Raw genomic sequence first — 6,000 nt, forward strand, 5'->3', positions numbered from 1 at the left:
TTCAGACAAGCATTTTGTGTTTCATTTTAATTAAGATCATTGTAATAAATGAAGTGTATGGCCCTGTTTATAATTCCCATAGCACTTCCCAGTGATGACATCAACCACCCCTGTTATGAGTAAGACAATAGGAAGCTGTCCACAGGTGTGATGTTACAAGGCTTGAGAAACCTTTTCCTGCTTGTTGTCTCAAATGCCAGCATCCTCTTCAATTATCTGAAGTTTGGCCTTCATAAAAGTCTCCTCCTAGACTTTCTTCTAAGAGAGATCCTTGAAAGGGAGCTGTTTAAGAGGCTTAGTATGGGAGAGTTGCACTGGAGGCAAGGGGTCCGAGGAGCCACTAGGAGGGAAAAGAAGACAGATAGTGGATCTTTGGGATGTGAATGGCCAGTCATTGACACAAGGTAATTTGGATGATACAATTCTTAACTTTTTGGCAGACTTTTAAATATGTGTCTGTGTGTGGTGGGGAGGGCTACCGTGCCTGTGTAGTAGCAGTCAGAGGACAACCTGGGGAATTTGGTTCTCTCCTTCCACTGTGTGGTTTCTGGAAATAAAACCTAGGGTGTCAGATTTGGCAGCAGATGCCATTACCCATTGAGCCACCTCACTGGTCCTGACACAGTCCTTGAAGCTTAAAAAAATCTGTCTTCTGTGTCTTTGAGGGCTGAGTTAAATGGCGGTAGTAGAGGAACGAGAGGGGAATTTAAGGGATTTTGCCCCAATTTTGAAAAATAGCAGCCAAGTTCCAAGGCGGAGGATTGCTCTGACTTCAAAGCTAAATTGGAAGTGGGGCATGGAGTAGCTTGGGAATGTCCTAGCTGTGTCTGCCTGTTCCAGGCGCCAAGCGGTGCCACTTCAGCACCGAAGACAGCACCCTGGAGGCTGCCTGTCGCTGTTTACACTGGGGAGTCCTGAATCTTTGAGTCCCTGTCCTTGGCAAACTGTGCTGGAGGACTGGAACACGAGTGTTAACGAAGGCTCAGCACCAGGGATCTCACCCAGACTCTTTTGGGTTCCCCCCCCCCCGGGACTTGGAGTAAGTATTTGCTTTCTCCAGCCTTTTCTGCCCTATTCTACCAGACAAAAGGCAGAATTTTGCAGTCTTTCTGTCTTTCCCCCAGACCTAGCTTATTTCTCTAGGTCTAAGCAGACTTTTTCTCCTTATGGAACACAGGCTCTCTGCTTTTTACACAAAGACTGGCTAAGAAATGTTGGATCCCAAGGAAAATATAGATGAACACCAAAGTATTGTTGACAGAGAGTTAAATTCCTGAAAGAGCATGAACCATTGGCCAGGAATTTTGTTGACATGGTGTCTTGACTCAGTGGGATGTTACTACCTACTGAGAAGGAATTAAGAATGAATTAAGTCAAGCTGGAAGAGATCTCTAAGACTCCCCATACACTCAGAGTTGACCCAGATTATACAGTAAAGACAAATTGATCTATGGAAGGCCATTGTGGACACAGTTCCAATTCTTCACCAACTGGGTCACCATCACTTCTTTAAGTCTCCGGGGAGCATATGTTACATACAAATGGACACTCTTACAGGAAATTATCCTAAGTAGAGTAGGACACGATAATTAAAACCAGCCCCTATGAAGTCTCTAATGGAAAGGAATTAACATTTCTGATTCCTCATCACTGTGTCTCGTCAAGACTGACCTGCTGTTGATGATGCAGATAGTGGTGTTGGGCCAGTGGTTGTCCATGAATGTGACTTTGGGAAATCTCATTTCTTCTTCCACTAATTTAACAAACTAGGAATATTCATAGTGACATTCTTGGTTTATCAGGTAACCACAGTGCTATGGGAAACAGCTAGTGGCCCAACCCCCACTCTTCCGCACCAGTTGGACATCTCAGAAAGCTGCCATGTCTTATGGAGGGTTACCTTACTCAGCCTAGATACAGAGGGAGGGCCTCAGTCCTGCCCCAAATGATGTGACAGACTTTGATGATTCCCCATGGGAGGCCTCATCCTCTCTGAGGAGTGGATGAGGGGGTGGGATGGAGAGATGGTAGGGAGAGTGGGAGGGAGAGGGAACTGTGATTGGTATGTAAGGTAAGATTGTTTTTAATTTAAAAAATTTAAACAAAAAAGGAAGCTGCAGAAGCCTGAGGAGTTGTATGAAGAGTCTCTACCTATCCTTCAGTTGCATTCACATCCCTCTTGATTTGTCATCACATCTGTTGGATGGAGGGATCCTCCTTCAGCGCTCATAGGAGAGATGACTGTGTTTAGTCACCAAGGGGGCATGAATCTTTTTTTTTTGGTTTTTCGAGACAGGGTTTCTCTGTATTGTTTTGGAGGCTGTCCTGTAGACCAGGCTGGCCTCGAACTCACAGAGATCCGCCTGCCTCTGCCTCCCGAGTGCTGGGATTAAAGGCGTGCACCACCAACGCCTGATGCCAGTCTAAGATGAGCGAACACTGAAGATACAAGGCAGGGAGATGACAGGAGCCTGGGTCCTCTGTGACCGTGGCAAGTCACAGTATGAACATGTTTTAAAATGTGGATTTCTTCTGGGTTTCCTGGTCTGTGAGATAATAGGGCTCTTTATTGATGGATCAGAAATTCCTTATTTTTATTTTTTTATGTGTATGAGTGTTTTGCCTATATGTATATCTGTGCACCTGATACCGGAGAAGGCCAGAAGAGAGCATCAGCTTCCCTGGAGCTGGAATTCCAGATGCTTGTAAAAGCTTCCTTGCAGGTGCTGGAGTCTGAACTCAGTCTTCTGCCAGAGTAGCCAATGCTTTTGACCACTGAGCCAGCTGTTTTTCCAGTCCCTGAGACAGGTTTCTGTTCCCTTTAGCAGAATGCATCCTAATAAACCCTGTGCCACTCAGGAGATGGGTATGCAGCATTTGTCAAAGATACAGTGCAAGCCTGAATTGTTACATGACCACACGTGCAGTGCTCCAAATAATCTATGAAGCCTCTGAGCCCAGTAGTTCATCTGCCATTCCTGGCATTCTCGGCTACATGTGTGAGGCCACATTAAATGGTAAAAGTTAGAAGGCAAAATCTGCTAGTTTGAGACTTTATACATTAGATATTATTGCCGTGGATGTGAGTGGAGGTTCTTGAGAAAGGCAGAAGAGGACATTGGATTCCTTGGAGCTAGAGTTCCAGGTGGGTGGAACTGTCAGATATGGGTGCTAAGAACCGACCTGGAGTTTTCAGCAAGACCATTATGTGGTCTTAACCACTAAGCCATCTCTTCAGTTCCCAGCTTCGTTCAATTTTTGCTATTTTTGAGACAGGGTCTCATGTATCCCAGGACAGCCTTGAACTCATTATTAGCTGGGGATGACCTTGAACTCTTGATCCACTTGCCTCTGTCTCTCAAGTGCTGGATTCCAGTCCCACCACTGTATCCCGCTCAGACTCATTTTAACCACATTTTGTGGCGTTTCTTCTCTGTGCCACTAACAGCTGCAAATGGGAACTTTCTACTACCACAATTTTGTTTGTTCTGGAAGAAAATGCATTTTTTTCGAGACAGGGTTTCTCTGTATTGTTTTGGAGCTTGTCCTGGGACTTGCTCGGTAGACCAGAGATTCACCTGCCTCTGCCTCCCAAGTGCTGGGATTAAAGGCGTGCACCACCAACGCCAGGCCAAGAAAATACATTTTTAGTTTTCTAGAATCAAGCTCCCCCAAGAGAAGGTCATGGGGCCTGAGATTATACATACCTAAGATTTTCTTGGAACTATAGTTGTTAATTGTCTCCTAGGGGCACATAGAGAGGATGACATATCCAACTGTTTCTGCAAGGCATTCTGATGATGCTCTGTTAGCTGGGCCAATGCCTTCCTCTTTTTGGCTCTAGAGTATCTCCCAGGGGTGGTAGAAAGTGGATGAAGCCGTGTTTAGAAGCTGCTTGATTCTGTATACTCTTAAACAACTGATACACTACCAGGTGGAAACTAGTGGGGAAAAGATAGATACAGGAACCGAGGAGCAAGAGAATCTGCAGGGAGACACCTTCATACTCCTAAGAGATCTGAGATCTGGTGATAAAACCCCATAAGTCACACTGAAGCTGGCGAGATGGTTCAGTGGGTGAAGGTGCCGACTGGCAAGGCTGAAAGGGACCCATGTGATGTAAAGAGAGAGCCGATTCCCTCAAGTCGGCTTCTGACCTCCACACACATGATATGTCAAATCATGCCCCCCAACAGAAATAATAAAAAACTTTTTTAAAAGAATCATATTGAGGGGAGATGGTTCAGTCTGTCGAGTGCTTTATAAGCATGAGAACCTGCCAATCCTCAGAACCCATGTGAAGAAAGAAGGACTAAGTGCCCTGGCGCATGTTTGTAACTTAGACCTGGAAGGCAGAGCCAGGTGCACTCTGGGGCTCACTGGCCAGTCAGCCTACTCTACTTGGCGAGCTTCAGGCCAGTGAGAGGCTCTGTCTCAGCAGCAACAACAACAACAGTTAGATGGTTCTCAAGGTGGCCCTCTGTCATGAATCCATGATCATGGGCACTATGGTACACACACACACACACACACACACACACACACACACACACACACACACACACACACACACACCATACGGAACACACCCCAAAGTGTTCAGAGACACTTTGCTGGTCCTTAGGTTGGCAGAAGTCCATAGAAAAGCAAAAAGTCACTTTTAGCTATGAAACCAGCTCACAGAAGGTTCTAACAATTCTTTCAACAAGAGAAGATCTGTCACATTAGGAAGCTAGTTTTTCAGAATCATAAATTAGCCATACAGTCAACCTAGAAAAGAAAGGAAATTTGGGGGCAACAATGGATGGAGAGGTTTCAGATCCTGTCTCTGTCACTGGCAGGGTTACAAAAGTTACCCTATTAGTAACAGATAATTAAAAATTATTATTATTTATCATTATTAATATGCATCTGATGTGTGTGTGCGTGTGTGTGTGTGTGTGTTTGTGTGTGTGTGTGTGTGTGTGTACCACAGTGCACACGTGGAGGTCAAAGACAACTTTGTAGAACCGGATCTCTCCTACCTTTATGTGGGTTTTCAGGAATCTAACTCAGTTCATCAGGCTTGTGTAGTAGGCACTAACCAGTGAGCCATCTCTCCGGCCCAGTAATAATTCTGTTAGATGATCATCTCCCATAGCTACTGTCATTTTGTGGTCACAGCAGCATTGCAAGGTGTTACCCCATTTGGAATAATGAGACAGAACTAGATTGCCTAGGAGTCCTGTAACAGCCTTAATGAGAGTGTGAGTTACAGGGCATGCAATTCACCCTGTCTTTCCAAGGTTTCCTCATAGTCACTTAGGTGGACGAAACCACACCACGGTCAGTTGTAGAACATTTCCACCACCTCTCTGGATGTAGAATGAGATACTCCGAGCAAAATAATAAAACTTTTTTAAGATGCCATCTTCATCAGGTCAGTGGCTCCTGCTTATAAAAGACTGTCACAGAGGGCCTTATGGAGCATTAACATTCCCTCCTAGAAGGAGGGGTGTGGAGGGCCATTGGCTCCTCTCTTGAGAGTCCAGCCACTCCTCTGAGCCATTTGTATGTGATTCTGCTGAAACTGATTCTGGGCTTAGGGGAGGTGCTAGAGTATGTAGGTCGGGAAGGTAAGTCTAAGGGGCTCCCTCACTGTCTTGCTGGGTGAAAACTTTCTGGTATTTCTGCTTTGAAGTCACCCTTGCTCTGTAAGTCATCCCAACATGACTCATTGGTTCTTCAGTGGAAACTTTGGTGGAATCATACTCTGTCTTGTCATAGGGACCTTAGGAGGATAGGATAGATGTTCTCTGGACATCTCCCCATTCTAAATCCATTATCCTCATCCATATACCCCCGAAAAAACCTCCACTTAGGGAATCATTTTGTTTTGTTTGTTTCTATGTTATCTTGTTTGTTTTTCAAGACAGGGTTTCTCTGTGCAGCCTTGGCTGTCCTGGAGCTCATTCTAGATCAGGCTGGCCTCGAACTCACAGGATTCACTTGCGTCTGCCT

Source organism: Mesocricetus auratus, unplaced genomic scaffold, assembly GCF_017639785.1.
Source record: "Mesocricetus auratus isolate SY011 unplaced genomic scaffold, BCM_Maur_2.0 Super-Scaffold_100707, whole genome shotgun sequence".
NCBI lineage: Eukaryota > Metazoa > Chordata > Mammalia > Rodentia > Cricetidae > Mesocricetus > Mesocricetus auratus.